Source organism: Trachypithecus francoisi, unplaced genomic scaffold (assembly GCF_009764315.1).
Source record: "Trachypithecus francoisi isolate TF-2019V2 unplaced genomic scaffold, Tfra_2.0 Lachesis_group2, whole genome shotgun sequence".
Classification (NCBI taxonomy): Eukaryota; Metazoa; Chordata; class Mammalia; order Primates; family Cercopithecidae; genus Trachypithecus; species Trachypithecus francoisi.
In genome coordinates, this window is record NW_022681465.1 from 86,879,223 (window position 1) to 86,899,916 (window position 20,694).

Here is a 20,694-nt window from a genome sequence, read left to right on the forward strand (position 1 = left end):
GAGCTAGCTAGAGGCACCCTGCTCTGGTTCCCTTCCACAGCCTTGTTTTTTTCCTCTTTGCAATAAATCTTCCTGCTGCTCTCTCATTGGGTCCATGCTGCCTCTGTAACACTCGCAGCGAAGGTCTGCAGCTTCACTCCTGAAGCCAGGGAGACCACGAACTCCCCGGGAAGAACGAACAACTCCAGATGTGCTGCCCTTAAGAGCTGTAACACTCACCACAAAGGTCTGCAGCTTCACTCCTGGCAGGGAGACCACGAACTTACCAGAAGAAACTCCAGGCACATCTGAACGTCTGAAGGAACAAACTCTGGACACACCATCTTTAAGAACTGTAACAGTGTGTGAGGGTCTGCGGCTTCATTCTCGAAGTCGGTGAGACCAAGAACCCACCAGTTCCGGACACAGGAGGAGTACTTGAGGCCAGGGGCTTGAGACCAGCCTGGACAGCCCAACAAGACCCTGTCTCTACAAAAAATTGTTCAAACGTTAGTGGCTGTGCACGGTGGCTCATGCCTATAATCCCAGCACTTTGGGAGGCCGAGGCAGGCAGATCACCTGACCTCAGGAGTTTGAGACCAGCCTGGCCAATGTGGTGAAACCTCGTCTCTTCTACAAATGCAAAAATTAGCTGGGCAGGGTGGCAGGGACCTGTAAACTCAGCTACTCAGGAGGCTGAGGCGGAAGAATTGCTTGAACCTGGGAGGTGAGTTGGTGGGAGCTGAGATCCCGCCATTGCACTCCAGCCTGGGGGATAAGAGCGGGACTTCGTCTCAAAAAAAAAGAAAGTCAGGTATGGGGGTTCTTGTCCCAGCTATTCCCGAGATGGGAAGATTGCTTGAGCCCAGGAAGACGAGGTTATGGTGAACCATGATTAGTACCACTGCACTCCAGCCTGGGTGACAGAGCAAGACCCTGTCTCAAAGGAAGGAAGGAAGGAAAGAAATTGCCATAGCCACCTTGGCCTTTAAACGCCCACCACCCTGATCAGTTAGCAGCCATCAAGGTCAAGGCAAGAACTTTCATCAGCAAAAATATGACTACCTGAAGGCTCCTGTTAACATTGGTTTTTTTTTCTAGCAACAAAGTATTTTTTTTCTTTGTTTGTTTTTTTTTTTTTTTTTTTTTTTTGAGGCGGAGTCTCGCTCTGCCGCCCGGACTGGAGTGCAGTGGCCGGATCTCAGCTCACTGCAAGCTCCGCCTCCCGGGTCTACGCCATTCTCCTGCCTCAGCCTCCCGAGTAGCTGGGACTACAGGCGCCCGCCACATCGCCCGGCTAGTTTTTTGTATTTTTTAGTAGAGATGGGGTTTCACCGTGTTAGCCAGGATGGTCTCGATCTTCTGACCTCGTGATCCGCCCGTCTCGGCCTCCCAAAGTGCTGGGATGACAGGCTTGAGCCACCGCGCCCGGCCGCAACAAAGTATTTTTAAATTAAAGCAGGTACATTGTTTTTCAGACATAATGCTATTGCACACTTAACAGACTACAGTATAGTATAAGCATAACTTTTATGTGCACTGGAAAGCCAAAACATTCCCGTGACTCATTTTATTGTGATATTCATTTTATTGCAATGGTCTGGAACGGAACTTGCAGTATCTCTGAGATAGCTCTGTACACACACACATGCACACACACACACACACACGCACAGCTACATCTATATATGCATTTATCCTGTTGGTTCTGTTTCTCTGGAGAACCCTGACTACCATAGTGAGTAAATAGTTAAGGTAACTACTTGGGCTCAGACTGTGGCAGGAACTGGGGAGAAGAATATCTCCATTAGTTCTTATTTGCATACGTGTAATAGACTCACCGTTTTGCCAATAAAATTAGGAATACATAGTCCTGATTTGGGTGATGTAATTAAATACATCAATATTTTGTTTCTATGATTACCAGATATTTTGTTACCTACATTCACTTGAAAACCACTACTGATCTGATTATACAAGGGAGACAGGATTTTTCTCCCCAAACCACTGTCAAAGTTCCCTGAAGCTGGAAAGTCCCTCAAGAGGAATGGTCTGGCCAATTCCAACAAGTATTCTCAGAAATGTAGTGATATAATCCTAACACTGAGTATCAGCTTAGAAAAGTGCTTTTACATATAGTATGTTCTAAATTTTTCTGAACGACTGTGAGATACTTTAGAGAGGATTGTCATTATTATAACTACCCCTCTTTTGCAAAAGAAGAAACTGAGAATCAAGAAGTTACGTGATGCATCATAGTCTAATCAGCTAGGCTATGAGAAACCCAGGATGAGAAATGAATTCTTACATGCTTCATCTAGTACTTTTTCTTACCACTCAAACATACATCTGGCCAGATGAGCGAACTCTACTAGGAGATTAGAGTACGAATTCAGTATCCTGACAAAGAATTTATTATCAGTCACTTTTGACGGTGAGATGAGAAGGGAAGCTGGGGTAGTGAGGATAGCTGGAGAGTTGAGGTTGAGGGTGCAACTTGGTGAGTCACCCTCATTTTTCAGTAGAATAAACTCAAAGCTTTTCTTTGTCCTTTCTTCTTTTTTGTCAAAATGAGTCTAATTCAAATGGACCCTATTTTGGGAAGCAATTCCTAATCACCCAGTCAAAATGTATCACTACCTCTTCTGTGTATTCATTCACATTTTCTTTCTGTTTTGTTGTTTTGTTTTGTTTGTTTGTTTGTTTTTGAGACAGGATCTCACTCTGTCACCCAGGCTGGAGTGCAGTGGCGCGATCTTGGCTCACTGCAACCTCTGCCTCCCAGGTTCAAGTAATTATCCCACCTCAGCATCCTGAGTAGCCAGGACCACAGGCATGCCACCATGCATGAATAACTTTTGTATATTTTTTTGGTAGAGGTGGGGCTTTTCACCATGTTGGCCAAGTTGTTCTCAACTTGCATGAATAATTTTTGTATATTTTTTTGGTAGAGGTGGGGCTTTTCACCATGTTGGCCAAGTTGTTCTCAAGTGATCGCCTGACTCGGCCTCCCAAAGTGCTGGGATTACAGGCGTGAGTCACTGCACCCGGCTCATTGATATCTTTTATTACAAGACTAATCACATATTGGACAGGTATCTGTCTCCCTAAGCAGCCTGAGAGCCACTAAGGGCAAGGACTGGGTCTTTTTCTGTGCACTCATTCAATCAATTGAGGTTTATTGCAAGCACCTCTTTGTATTGCAACTTGCTAAACCCTGTGGATACAAAGTTGGAGTTCCTAATCTATTTGGAAAAAGATACATAAACCACTAATTACAATCCAATGTGATAAGTGCATGCATTAAGTTCTGGAGAGCACAGAAAAGGAAACATCAAAACTATCTGAGATAAGATAATTAAGTACTTAAGACGGGGGATTTTCAAGCAATGTCCTGAAAGATATGAAGGAAAAAGAACATTTAGTCCCAGGGCATACCTTATATGAAAGTAGATGCAATAAAGGAACAGGGCCAGTCCAGGAATAACAAGTAGTTCTGTGTGAACTGGCATGAAGTTAGTCAAGTATGAAGATTGCAATAAAAAGTGTCCTGGATACCAAGCTAAAGAATTTAGACTTAGGCCGGGTGCGGTGGCTCAAGCCTGTAATCCCAGCACTTTGGGAGGCCGAGACGGGCGGATCACGAGGTCAGGAGATCGAGACTATCCTGGCTAACACGGTGAAACCCCATCTCTACTAAAAAATACAAAAAAAACTAGCCGGGTGAGGTGGCGGGCGCCTGTAGTCCCAGCTACTCGGGAGGCTGAGGCAGGGGAATGGCGTGAACCCGGGAGGCGGAGCTTGCAGTGAGTTGAGATCCGGCCACTGCACTCCAGCCTGGGCGACAGAGCGAGACTCCGTCTCAAAAAAAAAAAAAAAAAAAAAAAAGAATTTAGACTTTATTCTCTAGTTTGGTCCTGCCAAATCTGCAGGCCACAGAATTGTTTCAAAAGGTTTTGTAACATAGACTAAATAAGCCTGAAATGTGTGTGTGTAATTATTTAAATGTCCGTAGACACTGTAATAATGTATTCAAAGCTGTAAGTGGTTTAGAAGTTAGAGTAGCTTTTTGTCATTATTTCTATCAATCAATAAACACTAAAAGTACAACTACTATTGTGTGACAGTACAAAGGATTTTTGTTATTAATGTCAAAAGGAGTCCTTATAATTAAAGTGATAAATCAATGAGATTTTTTTTTAATTTTTGTTTTCTTTCTTTTTTGGGGGGCGGGGGGTTGGAGTCTTGCTCTGTCGACCAGGCTGGAGTGCAGTGGCATGAACTCAGCTCACTGCAACCTCCGCCTCCTGGGCTGAAGCGATTCTCCTGCCTCAGCCTTCCAAGTAGCTGGGATTACAGGCGTGTGCCACCACGCCCAGCTAATTTTTGTATTTTTAGTAGATATGGGGTTTCACCATGTTGGTCAGGCTGGTCTCAAACTCCTGACCTCGTGATCTGCCTGCCTCGGTCTCCCAAAGTTCTGGGATTACAGGAGTGAGCCACTGCGCCCAGCCAGATATTTTTTCTTAAGAGAAAAACTTTTATTGCCTTTTCCCCATAAGACATGACACATTTTACTTTAAAACTTTAGAAAATACAGATAAACAAGACAATAAAAAAGAAACATCCAATAGTTCTAGCACTCAGAAACAACTAATGTTCACATTTGTTAAAATTCCAGCCCTTTTTCTATGCTTATGTATATAAACAAACATTTTAAATTTACACATATTTAATTGTAATCTCTTTACTTATATTATAAACATCTTTTTGACATTACATATATACATCTGCATCACCATCTAAGATAGCTACACAGTATTCTAAGAGATAAATATTTCCTAATTTACCTCCTACTGTTGGACGTTTAGGTTGTTTCTAATTTTTGCATCGCAAATATTAAAGAAATGAATATCTCTGTGTGTGTTTCTACATTTGTCCAATTATTTCATTAGTGTATATATATATATATATATATTTTTTTTTTTTTTAGACGGAGTCTTGCTTTGTCACCCAGGCTGGAGTGCAGTGGCATGATCTCGGCTCACTGCGACCTCCACTTCCTGGGTTCACGCGATTCTCCTGCCTCAGCCTCCCAAGTAGCTGGGACTACAGGTGCCTGTCATCACGCCTGGCTAATTTTTGTAATTTTAGTAGAGACGGGGTTTCGCCATGTTGACCAAGCTGGTCTCGAACTCCTGACCTCAGGTGATCCACCCGCTTTGGTCTCCCAAAGTGCTGGGATTACAGGTATGAGCCACCACTCTCGGTCTCATTAGGATATTACATTGGAAATGATTCAAGGCATACATGCATTTTGAGGCTTTGATATACATTGCTAAATTACCTTCCAAAAGTCTGTACCCACATTTATAGCTACAATTTGTGTATGAGTGTCCATGTTCCACACTTTTTTCAGGGTATCGGTAATAGTAGATTTGGCAAGTAGCAAAAAATATTAAAATTTTCCTTAATAGTGAAGTTGAACTTTTTTTCTTTAAAAACTTTGAGAGATGATTTACATTAAATTATCATATAATGAAGCCATTAATTTACCATAAATTATCATAAAATTCAGCCAATGTAAGTGTACAATTTAATGATTTTAGAAAATATATAGTCTGCAACCATTACCACAATCTGCTTTTAGAACATTTCTAACACCCTAGCAAGTTCCCCTCTGCCCATTTAATGTCTGCTTCCATCCCCAGTCCTAGGATACCACTGTTTTGCTTTCTATTTCTATAAAGTTGCCCTTTCTAGACATTTCATATACATAGAACCAGACAATATGTAGTCTTTTGCATCTGGCCTTTTTCAGTTAAGTCTGTTTTGGCCCTTGCCCACTTTTCTGTTTTTTAGACAGGGTCTTGCTCTGTTGCCTAGGGTAGAGTGCAGTGGTAGAATCATAGCTCATTGCAACCTCGAACGCCTAGGCTCAAGCAGTCCTAACACCTCAGCCTCCTGAGTAGCTGGGACTGAGAGGTGAAGCCAGCTGGACTTCTGGGTCAGTTGGGGACTTGAAGAACTTTTCTGCGGCTAGCTAGAGGTTTGTAAAATGGACTAATCAGCACCCTGAAAAATGGATCAATTAGTGCTCTGTAAAATGGACCAAACAGCAGGACATGGGTGGGGACAAATAAGGCAATAAAAGCAGGTCACCCCAGCCAGCAGCGGCAACCTGCTTGAGTCCCCTTCCATGATGTGGAAGCTTTGTTGTTTCGCTCTTCACAATAAATCTTGCTGCTGCTCATTCTTTGGGTCCATGCCACTTTTAAGAGCTGTAACACTCACCACGAAGGTCTGTGGCTTCATTCTTGAAGTAAGTGAGACCAAGAACCCACTGGAAGGAACCAACTCTGGACACATCTTGGTGACCCAGATGGGACTATCACCAAGTGGTGAGTACCACTGGACCCCTTTCGCTTGCTATTCTGTCCTATTTTTTCCTTAGAATTTGGGGGCTAAACACCGGGCAACTGTCGGCCAGTTAAAAGCAACTAGCGCGGCCACTGGACTAAAGACACAGGTGTCAGGCTTTCTGGGAAAGGGCTCTCTAACAACCCCCAACTCTTCAGAGTTGGGAGTGTTGGTCTGCCTGGAACCAGCTTCCACTTTTCCTGTACTTCTGGGCCAAGCCGAGGGTCAACAGAGAGGAAAGCCATTCAGCTCTGGGGTTCCCACAAAAAGTTGGCTGACCTTGCAGCCGTGAGCGGAACTCTCAAAGTCACATTGTCCAAGCGAGACTCTCCCATCTATTCTATCTGTCCTGACCCTTGCCTCCTGAGTCCTAATGCCTGTCAGACAAACTTCCTCCCATCTTTCTTCTTTGAGGCTAGTCCCGCTTCTAAAAACCACTCCCTGTCACTGGTACTCTTCTAGTGTCTCCTATAAGAATGACTTCTGGTATAAATTTCAAGACTCTGTTCCCTTCCTTGGGCACCCGGGCTCACCAATTAGAAAGACATAATTTTTGCCCAAAGCCCCATCTGGGGGATAGGGGACTATCTGGAATTTTAGAATCCCTCCTCAGACTACCAGGCCTAACAAAGGCTATTCCCGAAGCTAGGATATGGGGAGCCTCAGAAATTATATCCTTCCTATCCATATGGTGAGAAGTGAGGAGAAAAGGCATCACTCTTCCAACCCTGGAGATCCCTTCCCTCCCTCAGGTTATAGTCCTCCACTCCATTTTGAGGCATAGCATCTTTATAGGACAGTGGTAAGGTCCCAATACTAACAGGAGAAAATGCTTAGGACTCTAACAGGTTTTCAAGAATGCGTCGGTAAGGGCCACTAAATCCGATTTTTCTTGGTCCTCTTTGTGGTCTAAGAGGAAAGGCAAGGGGCAGGTTTTTGAGAATGCATTGGTAAAGGCCACTAAATCCGACCTTCCTTGGTCCTTTTTGTGGTCTAAGAGGAAAATTAGTGTTTCTGCTGCTGCATCAGTGAGCGTAACTATTCTGATCAGCAGGGTCCAGGGACTGTTGCAGGTTCTTAGGTAGGGGGAGAAACAAACAAACCAAAATTGTGGGCGTTTTTTTCTCTCAGATGGGAAACACTCAGGCATCAACAGGCTCACTCTTGAAATGCATCCTAAGCCATTGGGACCAATTGGACTTCCAAACCCTAAAAAAGAGGTGGCTCTTTTTTTTCCGCACTATGGCCTGGCCCCAGTATTCTCTCTCTGATGGGGAAAAATGGCCACCTGAGGGAAGTATAAATTACAGTACTATCCTGCAGCTTGAACTTTTCTGTAAGAGGGAAGGCAAACGGAGTGAAATACCTTATGTCCAAGTTTTCTTTTTCACTGAAGGATAATCCACAACTATGCAAAGCTTGCAGTTTACATCCCACAAGAGGACCTCTCAGCTTACCCCCATATCCTAGCCTCCCTTTAGCTCCACTTTCTATTAATGATAAGCTACCTCTAATCTCCCCCTCCCAGAAGGAAACAAGCAAAGAAATCTCCAAAGGACCACAAAAACCCCCGGGCTATCTGTTATGTCCCCTTCAAGCTGTAGGGGGAGGGGAATTTGGCCCAACCCAGGTACATGTCCCCGTCTCCCTCTCTGATTTAAAGCAGATCAAGGCAGACCTGGGGAAGTTTTCAGATGATCCTGATAGGTACGTAGATGTCCTACAGGGTCTAGGGCAAACCTTTAACCTCACTTGGAGAGATGTCATGCTATTGTTAGATCAAACCCTGGCCTTTAATGAAAATAATGCAGCTTTAGCTGCAGCCTGAGAGTTTGGAAATACCTGGTATCTTAGTCAAGTGAATGATAGGATGACAACCAAAGAAAGGGACAAATTCCCTACCAATTAGCAAGCCATCCCCAGTATGGATCCCCACTGGCACCTCGACTCAGATCATGGGGACTGGAGTTGCAAACATCTGCTGACCAGTGTTCTAGAACGACTAAGAAGAATTAGGAAAAAGTCCGTGAATTATTCAGTGATGTCCACCATAACTCAGGGAAAGGAAGAAAATCCTTTTGCCTTCCTCAGGCAGCTACGGGAGGCCTTAAGAAAATATGCTCCCCTGTCATCTGACTCACTCGAGGGTCAACTGATCCTCAGAGGTAATTTTATTACCCAAAAGTGAGCTGTGGGCTCTGAACAAAATCTGGAGGCATTATTAAACCTGGCAACCTCAGTGTTCTATAATAGGGACCAAGAGGAACAGTCCAAGAAGGAAAAGTGAGATCAGAGAAAGGCCACAGCCTTAGTCATGGCCCTCAGACAAACAAACCTTGGTGGTTCAGAGAGGACAGAAAATGGAGCAGGCCAATCACCCAGTAGGGCTTGTTACCAGTGTGGTTTGCAAGAACACTTTAAAAAAGACTGTCCAACGAGAAACAAGCTGCCCCCTTGCCCATGTCCACTGTGCTGAGGCAATCACTGGAAGGCATACTGCCTCAGAGGACGAAGGTTCTCTGGGCCAGAAGCCCCCAACCAGATGATCCAACAACAGGACTGAGGGTGCCTGGGGCAAGCACCAGCTCATATCATCACCCTCACTGAGCCCCAGGTACATTTAAACATTGAGGGCCAGGAAATTGACTTTCCCCTGTACACTGGTGTGGCCTTCTCAGTGTTAATCTCCTGCCCTGGACAGCTGTCCTCAAGGTCCGTTACCATCCGAGGAGTCCTGGGACAGCCTGTAACGAGGCATTTCTCCCACCTGCTCAGTTGTAATTGGGAGACTTTGCTCTTTTCACATGCCTTTCTTGTTATGCCTGAAAGTCCCACACCCTTATTAGGGAGGGATATATTAGCCAAAGCCAGAGCTATTATCTACATGAATATGGGGAACAAGTTACCCATTTGTTGTCCCCTGCTTGACGGGGGACTCAACCCTGAAGTCTGGGCATTGGAAGGACAATTCAGAAGGGCAAAAACTGCCCGCCCAGTCCAAATCAGGCTAAAAGACCCCATCACGTTTCTTTATCAAAGGCAGTATCCCATAAGGCCTGAAGCTCACAAAGGATTACAGGATATTGTTAGACATTTAAAAGCTCAAGGATTAGTAAGAAAATGCAGCAGTCCCTGCAACACCCCAATTCTAGGAGTACAAAAACTGAATGGTCAGTGGAGACTAGTGCAAGATCTTAGACTCATCAATGAGGCAGTAATTTCCCTATACTCAGCTGTACCCAATCCCTATACTCTGCTCTCTCAAATACGAGGAAGCAGAATGGTTCATGGCTCTGGACCTCAAGGATGCCTTCTTCTGTATTCCCCTGCACTCTGACTCCCAGTTTCTCCTTGCCTTTGAGGTCCCACAGACCACACGTCCCAACTGATGTGGATGGTCTTGCCCCAGGGGTTTAGGAATAGCCCTCATCTCTTTGGTCAGAGACTGACCCAAGATCCAGGCCACTTCCCAAGTCCAGGCATTCTAGTGCTTCAGTATGTGGATGATTTACTTTTGGCTACCAGGTCGGAAGCCTCATGCCAGCAGGCTACTCTAGATCTCTTGAACTTTCTAGCTAATCAGGGTACAAGGCGCCTAAATTGAAGGCCCAGCTCTGCCTACAACAAGTCAAATATCTAGGCCTAATCTTAGCCAGAGGAACCAGGGCCCTCAGCAAGGATTGAATACAGCCTATACTGACTTATCCTCGCCCTAAGATATTAAAACAGTTGCGGGGCTCTTTGGAATCACCGGCTTTTGCTGACTATGGCTACTTAGATACAGTAGCCAGGCCCCTGCATACTCTAATCAAGGAGACCCAGAGGGCCTCCCATCTAGCAGAATGGGAACCAGAGGCAGAAACAGCCTTTAAAACCTTAAAGCAGGCCCTAGTACAAGCTCTAGTCTTAAGCCTTCCCATAGGATAAAACTTCTCTTTATATGTCACAGAGAGAGCAGGGATAGCTCTTGGAGTCCTTACTCAGACTCGTAGGACAACCCCACAACCAGTGGCATACCTAAGTAAGGAAATTGATAGAGTAGCAAAAGGCTGGCCTCACTGTTTACAGGTAGTTGAGGCAGTGGCCAGCTTAGTATCAAAGGCTATCTGAATAATACAAGGAAGGGATCTCACCATCTGGACTACTCATGATGTAAATGGCTTACTAGGCGCCAAAGAAAGTTTATGGCTATCAGACAACTGTCTGCTTAGATACCAAGTGCTATTCCTTGAGGGACCGGTGCTTCAAATACACACGTGTGCGGCCCTCATCCCTGCCACTTTTCTCTGAGAGGATGGAGAACCAATCAAGCATGACTGCCAACAAATTATAGTCCAGACTTACGTTGCCTGAGAGGATCTCTTAGAATTCCCCTTAGCTAATCCTGAGTTTAACCTATATACTGATGGAAGTTCATTTGTGGATAATCGGATACAAAAGGCAGGTTATGCCATAGTTAGTGCTGTAACAGTACTTGACAGTAAGCCTCTTCCCCAAGGAACCAGCACCTACTTAGCAGAATTAGTGGCACTTACCCGAGCCTTAGAACTGGGAAAGGGAAAAAGAATAAATGTGTATACAGATAGCAAGTATTCTTATCTAATCCTACATGCCCATGCTGCAATATGGAAAGGGAGTTCCTAACCTCTGGGGGAACCGACATTAAATACCATAAAGAAATCACGAAATTATTGCATGCAGTGCAAAAACCCAAGGAGGTGGCAGTCTTACACTGCCAAAACCATCAAAAAGGTGAAGGAGCAAGGACGGAAGGAAACTGTCTGGCAGACGCTGAGGCCAAAACTGCTGCCAGGTGGAACCTCCTGTCAGAAATACCTACGGAAGGACCCTTGGTATGGAACAACCCTCTCCAAGAGATTAAGCCCCAATATTCCCCGACTGAAACAGAATGGGGACTTTCACGGGGGCATAGTTGTCTCCCCTTGGAGTGGTTAATGACAGAGAGACAAAGAGGGAGTCAGAGAGAAAGAGAGAGCGAGAGGGGAAAAACAGAAAGTCAAAGAGAATGAGAGAGGGGGGAAAACAGAAAGTCAAAGAGAATGAGAGAGGGGGGAAAACAGAAAGTCAAAGAGAATGAGAGAGGGGGGAAAACAGAAAGTCAAAGAGAGAAGGAAAGAGAGAGAGGAAGAGTCAGAGACAAAGAGAAGGTCAGAGAGAAAGAGACAGACAAATAAGGAGTCAAAGAGAGAGATACAAGTAGTAAAGAAAAAACAGTGTACACTATTCCTTTAAAAGTCAGGGTAAATTTAAAACCTATACTTGATCATTGAAGGTCTTCTCCAGGACCCTATAATACTCCAATACCACCTTGTTGTCAGTGTAAACAAGGGCATAGCCCAAAAACATGGAGGCACTGACAACTCATAGGCTTCCTATCAAAAATCCTTCACCCATCAGGTTTCCTAACAGGGGATCTAAATCTTAACTAATTACCATACAAAGGTACCACCAGACCTAGGAAGAACTCCCTTCAGGACAAGACAATAGATGGTTTCTCCCTGGTGATTAAGGGAAAAAGACACAATGGATATTCAGTAAGTGATAAGGAAACTCTTGTAAAAGCACAGTTAGGGAAATTGCCTAATAATTGGTCTACTCAAACGAGCTGTTTGCACTCAGCTAAACCTTAAAGTACTTACAGAATCAGGAAGGAGCCATCTATACTAATTTTAAGTTAATATGGACTGAACGAGGTCTTGTTAATAGCAAAGAATAATTGATATCCCAGTCCAGCGTGGTGGCTCATGCCTGTAATCCCAGCACTTTGGGAGGCTGAGGTGGGTGGATCATGAGATCAGGAGTTCAAGACCAGTCTGGCCAAGATGGTGAAACCCCGTCTCTACTAAAAAAAAAAAAATACAAAAATTAGCCGGGCGTGGTGGTGGGTGCCTGTAATCCCAGCTACTCAGGAGGCTGAGGCAGGAGAATCGTTTGAACCTGGGAGGCAGAGTCTGCAGTGGGTCGAGATCACATCACTGCACTCTACCCTGGGTGACAGAGCAAGACTCCATCTAAAAAAACAAAAAACAAATTGATATCCCAAAGTTACAAGGTTTTCAACAAAAGTAAAGTTTGCTAAAAGTTAGCAGTGTAAAATATAATATCCTGGCCGGGCGCGGTGGCTCAAGCCTGTAATCCCAGCACTTTGGGAGGCCGAGACGGGCGGATCACAAGGTCAGGAGATCGAGACCACCCTGGCTAATACGGTGAAACCCCGTCTCTACTAAAGAATACAAAAAAAAAAAAAAAACTAGCCAGGCGACGAGGCGGGCGCCTGTAGTCCCAGCTACTTGGGAGGTGGAGGCAGGAGAATGGCGTGAACCCGGGAGGCGGAGCTTGCAGTGAGCTGAGATCTGGCCACCGCACTCTAGCCTGGGCGACAGAGCCAGACTCCTTCTCAAAAAAAAAAAAAAAAAAAAAAAATATATATATATATATATATATATATAATATTCTAACTTCTAAGCTTGTGGAAATCAGACCCTATCAGTACCCCTCAAAGTTCAAGTCAGTCAGTTCAGGGCCATATAACTAATAGCCCTACTTATAGGGTTAGGAATGGCTACTGCTACAGGAACCAGAATAACCAATTTATCTACTTCACTATCCTACTACCCCACAATCTCAAAAGATTTCTGACAGTTTACAAGAAATAACAAAATCTATCCTTACTCTACAATCCCAAATAGACTCTTTGGCAGCAGTAACTCTCCAAAACCACCAAGGCCTATAACCTCCTCACTGCTGAGAAAGGAGGACTCTGCACCTTCTTAGGGTAAGAGTGTTGCTTTTGCACTAAACAGTCAGGGATAGTATGAGACACAGCCCAGCGTTTACAGGAAAAGGCTTCTGAAATCAGACAATGCCTTTCAAACTCTTATACCAATCTCTGGAGTTGGGCAACACGGTTTCTCCCCTTTATAGGTCCTGTGACAGCCATCTTGCTATTACTCACTTTCGGGCCCTGTATTTTTAACCTCCTTGTCAAATTTGTGTCCTCCAGGATCGAGGCCATCAAGCTACAGATGGTTTTACAAATGGAACCCCGAATGAGCTCAACTCAAAACTTCTACCAAGGACCCCTGGATCTACCCACTGGCCCTTTGACTGGCCTAGAGAGTTCCCCTCTGGAGGACACAAACACTGCAGTGCCCCTTCTTCATGCCTATCCAGCAGGAAGTAGCTAGAGTGGTCATCGCCCAATTCCCAACAGTAGTTGGGGTGTCCTGTTTACAGGAGGGATTGCGAGGTGAAGCCAGCTGGACTTCTGAACTTGAAGGTGGGGACTTGAAGAACTTTCTGTGGTTAGCTAGAGATTTGTAAAATGGACCAATCCGCACCCTGTAAAATAAACCAATCAGTGCTCTGTAAAATGGACCAATCAGCAGGACATGGGTAGGGACAAATAAGGGAATAAAAGCTGGCCACCCCAGCCAGCAGTGGCAACCCGCTCAGGTCCCCTTCCATGCTGTGGAAGCTTTGTTCTTTCACTCTTCACAGTAAATATTGCTGCTACTCACTCTGGGTCCATGCCACCTTTAAGAGCTGTAACACTCACTGCAAAGGTCCGCAGCTTCATTCTTGAAGTCAGCAAGACCAAGAACCCACCAGAAGGAACCAACTCCAGATGCAGGACTACAGACACATGCCACCATGCCTGGCAAAATTTTTTAATTTTTAGGAGAGATGAGGTCTCAACATGTTGCCTAAGCTGGTCTTGAACTCCTGGGCTCAAGTGATCCCCCTGCCTTGGCCTCCCACAGTGTTAGGATTACAGATGTTAGCCACCATGTCCAGCCCTTTGCCTATTTTTCTACTGGGGCACTGAAGGATTTTACAGAGAAGGGCATAATCAGTTTCATATTAATTAAAGATAATTCTCGCAGCACTAGAAATGATGGCTCTATCTTTGCATTTCCAACTCTAGGACAATGAGTAAAAGTTTATTGCATTGGGCTTTAATCTATCTGCAAAAAAGGTTTTATGTATAATATGGCACTGAGGAGTGATAAAATTATTTGAATCAAGTCTTAGTTTCCTCTCCTCAAGGAGTGTCATAAATTTCTAATTTAGTTTCTAAAAAAATCTTAACATTAATCCTTTAAAGTTGGGCACTTTAGTGCAGTAGAATTAGATCCTTTCTAGAACAAGGTGGAGTATAAAGAAATGTTGCCTTATTCTAATGTTGCTCTCAGTTGTTTGTTTTGTGCATCAAGAGCACTTAAACAGTTCCTCATCGCTAAGATAGACTAATACTAGTAACTCTTTGAAATTAAACAGTTCTTTGAATTATTTATTATTGCTGAAAATATATTTTAAAAGACCCATACCCAGGTAAAAACTTTCCAATCTAAAAAAGAAAAATGTCCTACTTTGATCTCAACCATTACTGAATTTGTATCCCATGCTATTTTGCTAAATCCAATTTAACTGTTCCAGAAATAAAAGCTTAGGTTTGGTAAAAGTTGCAGTTCTTAAAGGTAATGGAGAAACTCAGAGCTTGACATAATCAAACAAGGTGACTGAAACTTTTCCTCTTATTCCTCCTTCTAACATTCCTTCCAATTGCCCCTGCACAGAGTGATTTATGGATGTTTTGCCTGAAAGCTGCTGTCAAGGCTCCTCACTTGCATGGGCTCCTTTTCTTTTTTCTTTCTTTCTTTTTTTTTTTAGATGGAGTCTCACTCTTGCTGCCCAGGCTGGAGTGCAGTGGTGCGATCTCGGCTCACTGCAACCTCCGCCTCTTGGGTTCAAGCGATTCTCCTGCCTCAGCTTCCTGAATACCCCTTTCACCAAGGATCTTTCTCATGTATCCTGAAGGTTCTCTGTAGGTAGGTTCTTGACTTAATGGGTTGACTGTAGCTATATTTCTACAAGTCTTCTTTTCCATGATTTCTCTTAGACAGACATCTTTTTAGAAAAATCTGTTAAGCAAATAATAAAGTAACAACATAAATGAGTCACTTAGAATCCCCCATAGTCATTCAAGTTCATTCTGTGACCACATAACCTTATGTGATTATCATTAACCTAGATTTTTTGTTGTCTTTTTTTTTTTTTTTTTTGCTGTTACCCAAGCTGGAGTGCAGTGGTATAATCACAGCTCACTGCAGCCTTGAACTCCTGGGCTCAAGTGATCCTCTCACTTTGGCCTCCTAAGTAGCTAGGACTACAGGCACATGTGTCACCATGCCTGGTTAACTTTATTATTTTTAGACAGCATCTCGTTATGTTGCACAGGGTGGTCTCAAACTCCTGGCCTCAAGTGATCCTCCCACCTCAGCCTGAGTACCTGGGATTACAAGTGCCAGCTACTGCACCCAGCTCTAGCTTTTTAAAAGCAGTTTTATTTTGATAAAAATGTTTCATTTTACAGAGACCTACTTACTGCAACATTGTCCTACATTCGTCTCTTCAGAACATGTGTATGATGTGACCACATCAGAGCATTCAGTTGAGACAGGCAGCAGGAAGGGGCAATAGCCTGGCATTTTGGTGACACCTGGAAGGATGACCCGGTTGTTGATGCTCAGAGGTTGGTGAGGGATATTAAAGTGTCAGAGACACATCTGGCTTGTTCATCACTGTATGCTCAGTGCTTAGCATAAGGTCTGGCAACCAGTCAGTACTTAGTTATCGACTGAATGACTAATATTGACCTGCTGACCCCAATCGTATTTTGTAACGGTTTTGGGGCTATGGAACAACATCCTAGATAATAGCAATTACCTTATTATTTTCCACAAAGAATCCCGACTAGTTAATCAATTGATTAAACAAGTGTATATTGAGTGCCTACTATGACCAAACATAATAGGATCACTTGGGATTGACAGAGCCAAAGGAGGAAAAATCTGGAGTGTGAGCAACTTCCCATCCCCATCCCAGGCCTGTACTTTATGGCCTGAGATAAATAAGAATGGCCAGGCACAGTGGCTCAGGCCTGTAATCCCAGCACTTTGTGAAGCCGAGTTGGGGCGGGTCACTTGAGGCCAGGAGTTCGAGAGAGAGATGAGCCTAGCCAACACGGCAAAACCCCGTCTCTACTGAAAACACAAAAATGAGCTGGGTGTGGTGGCTGGCACCCGTTATCCCAGCTACTTGGGAGGCTGAAGCAGGAGAACTGCTTGAATTCCGGAGGTGGAGGTTGCAGTGAGCCGAGATTGCAGCACTCTACTCCAGCCTGGCAACAGAGTGAGACTCCATCTTGAAAAAGAATAGAGAAGTTGAAAAAGACATAGCCTTATTTTGTTTTTGCTGAAGAGCTGGAACATAAAGAAAAATAATACTGGGGAAGAAGTAATACTACTTAGAGAAGGTGGAAAATGAGAGCTCTCTATTGGCTTAAGTGGCTCTGGAGGATTAGATCAAGCTCTTCCAGGAACTGGGCTCTACTTAACATTCATGGGAAATATTCTAGAGGAAGAGGTCACAACAGTACATTGTCCTAAAGAGATAGTCCTTTTAGGTTTCAGTTAACATAATGTAATGTATGCCTTTCTTTAGGATCAGAACACTTTGGGGGGCTCCTTCGGGCCTGATGTGAGGCACAGGGGCAAAGTCACTTGAGAAGTTTGACCCTGCGAAAGATGGAACCCAGCTTCTTCCTGACCCCGGGGCCAGTGCTACCAGGCAATAACATTTCCCAGCAAAATGCAATTAAACAAAATCCCAGAGTTGTTTTCCTTCAAATTATCTTTGATTTAATTTCTTCTTTTATATAAAAGACAACAAATTCCATTTCAGAGAATAATGTTTAGGTTATAAGGTTCCCATCAGAACTGTTTCACAATACGTGTTTACATAATCTGAAGTGAAGGCGGCAGTGGACTGTAAAACCGGCCAGCCAGGCCAGTTTGTGCGCATGTGGGGGATTAATTTCACTTTGGATCACAAACTAACGTAACATTCTATTGTTTAGGTGTCTACTAGATTTGGATTTGGTTTTGGATATTTGAATGGGGATGAAATTGAGTTTAAAAAAAACCAAAAAACAGCACCACCAGATTCTAAAGAGCAATTAGGTCAGTGCTTTGTAAAGAAAACATACAATATCAATATTTTCTGCTCTTATCAATGAGTTCAAACATTTGACACTTTGAATACTGATATATAAATAAGTCAAATCTTTGGTGAGAAAAATTTATACATTCTTCTGTTTGCATCACCCAATGTGTTACTAATTATTTGCCCTATTAATCCATTGTGCTTTGCTGTCCATGATTAACAGAACAACGCAATGTGTTCAAAATGCAAAGAAAATAAATAGCATACAGAAGCATGAAACAAGTCGTAGAAAACTTATCTTAGAGGAAATTCAGCAAACTAAAAGCAAATACATTTAACCTGTATGATCGCATTTGCTGGTGAAGATACCAAATATTAAATTTTGGACAGTTATTAGGAGAAACCTGAAAATGGGTCCTTGCTGCTTGACTACTCGGCTTCTTTTATCAACCCTCCTCGAGGCTCCCAACTGAAAGGGATCTGTTTCTCTAATAGCCCTCAGCATAAATTGCCTTGCATCATAATTAGGTACACAGTTCCTTTACTAGATTAAAAGTTCATTTCAGATATGAATGATGTCTTATACACCTTTATCTCCTCCAAAGCACTGGACAGAAAAGTCTTTTACTTCTATAGTTAGTAGCTGCATTGCATTTGCAAAATATACTTAATATACTTAATATAAAATATTTCCTTTTCATATAGTCCCCTTTTATGAATAAATTTATTCCTTACGCCAAAGCATTTTTTGGGTGTGATGATAAAATTGATTTTGGATATCACCCACAGGTGTCAAACTTAATTTTCTTTGTCCTTTCTGACTATTAGCATACCACTTATTCATATATAGACTTTCTAAGGAAGACTCCTCTAAATAATCCATATTTTATTTTATAATATCCTCAGTTGTGTGTTAAGCTAAATTCAAAAGTTAAGCATGAGAGCAAAAAGTGAAAGAAATTCAATTAAAAAATTCAAAGAGATGACAGTAGACAAAGAAGGTCTAAAATCAGTTGTGATATGAATGACTTCATATCTCATGATTCTAATGTGTGGGCCAGGATATACACACTGACAAAGAGTTCTCTGACCAAGCCAAATAATAGACCGAAAGAGTTGATCTCATGAAAAGAAACTTAAGAAGGCAAAGTCACTCAGCATAAGTCTAATACAAGATTTTAGAAGTTCTAAATTATCAAGTCTTTTTTTCTTTTTTTTGCGATGGAGTTTCATTCTTGTTGCCCAGACTGGAGTGCAGTGGCGCGATCTTGGCTCACTGCAACCTCTGCCTCCCGGGTTCAAGTGATTCTCCTGCCTCAGCCTTCTGAGTACCTGGGATTATAGGCACACGCCACCACACCCAGCTAATTTTGTATTTTTAGTAGAGACGGGGGTTTCTTCATGTTGGTCAGGCTGGTCTCAAACTCCCGACCTCAGGTGATCTGCCCGCCTTAGCCTCCCAAAGTGCTGGGATTACAGGTGTGAGCCACCACACCCAGCCAATTTTTTTTTATTTAATCAAAAAAAGTTGTTTTTTTTGAGACAGGGTCTTATTCTGTTGCTCAGGCCAGAGTGCAGCGGCACAACCAGGGCTCACTGATCTCCTGGGCTCAAGCAATCCTCTCAGCTCAGCATCCTGGGTACCTGGGACTACAGCTACATGACACTGTGCCCAGTTAATTTTTTTTTTATTTTTTATTTTTTGTGGAGACAGAGTCTCACTCTGTTGTCCTGACTGGTCTTGAACTCTTGGGCTCAAGTGATCCTCCCACCTCCATCTTCCAAGAGCTGGGATCACAGGCGTGAACCACTGTGCCCACATCAAGTCTTTTTGTTTTGTTTTGTTTTTGAGATGTTTTGCTCTTGTTACCCAAGCTGGAGTGCAGTGGCGCAATCTCAGCTCACTGCAAACTCCACCTCCTGGGTTCAAGCGATTCTCCTGCCTCAGCCTCCCGAGTAGCTGGGATTATAGGTGCATGCCACCATGCCCAGCTAATTCTTATATTTTTAGTAGAGATGGGGTTTTACTACGTTGGCCAGGCTGGTCTCAAACTCTTGACCTCAGGTGATCCGCCCACCTTGGCCTCCCAAAGTGCTGGGATTACAGGCATGAGCCATCATGCCTGGCCTCACATCAAGTCATTTAAAGAAAACAATAGCAAAGATTCACATTATCTTTTACTTTAGTAAATACCACATTCATTGTCATATTCATTTAGTTCATTAAATGGACAAAAATACATCAAATCTTTTTCTTTCATGTGTTAAAACATTCAAATACATTATCAAAAAGCAGCAATGAAAACTCTGTCTCCATCTCCCAAAGAACTGGGATGACAGGCATGAGCCACAGTGCCCAGCCCTGTTTCTAAAGTTTTTAAAGAGAAGGAAGGTGACTGGGGATAAGCTGGGATTAAACCTAGATCGCTTACAGTGCTGTCTAACTTTTGAATCCTATGTCTCTTAACGGAGTAAGATTCTGAAATTATAAAGATTCAGGGGCTCTCAAGCACAGACAGGCACTTTCTCCATTCATTATACTCCTTTTCTAAGAGAAATTAACACAGTGATCTGATACCTACTGCAGAATTTTTCAATTAACCAAACTACTACTACCAGCAATTTATGTGAACAAAAACTTTCGAGACTATTTCCATCAATGTAACTATGTTCAAAAGGCTATTATTAACAGCCATAAATTAAGGTTTGTGGTGATGAAATAACATCTGAGATTGATAATATTTCAGTGGAAAAGAAAAAAATAGATAGGTGAAGCAAATACAGCCAAGATGTATAATTACTAAATCTGGGGATAGGCATTGTGGGGTTCACCGTACTACTCCATATTACTTTTGTGTGGGCTTGAGATTTTCATAATGAGACTTTTTATTAACACAAAAGAGCTTTAGGGAATACGGTTCATCATTAATACAGGTCTATGGCTTTATGAATAGGACAGAAAGCTTTGCTGAAAGAAATTAAGGCTGATCTTGAATCTGGGCTCCTTACTAGGTTTACAAAAACCATTTTTCTTTTTCAAAGGAAGAAAATAACACAAATCCATACACTATCCTGAGAGGCGAACATACAATAGATTTTTAGACTTTAGCTTAAAATTAGAGAAATCTAATTTTTTCAGAAAAAACATCACCATGTCGTATGCTGACCTGGACACAGGGGCTGTATTACTTGGAAAACGTGAATGTGGATTCTAGTTTAGCTTTTAGTTCAGAAGAAAAAAGGGAAGAGTGTCAATTCCAAGGATAC

General features: G+C 43.0%; 1 pseudogene; it reads right to left on the bottom strand.

Moving 5' to 3' along the window:
• Window positions 1-20,694, bottom strand: part of LOC117066058 — an 82,153-nt pseudogene that overhangs the window by 60,550 nt on the left and 909 nt on the right.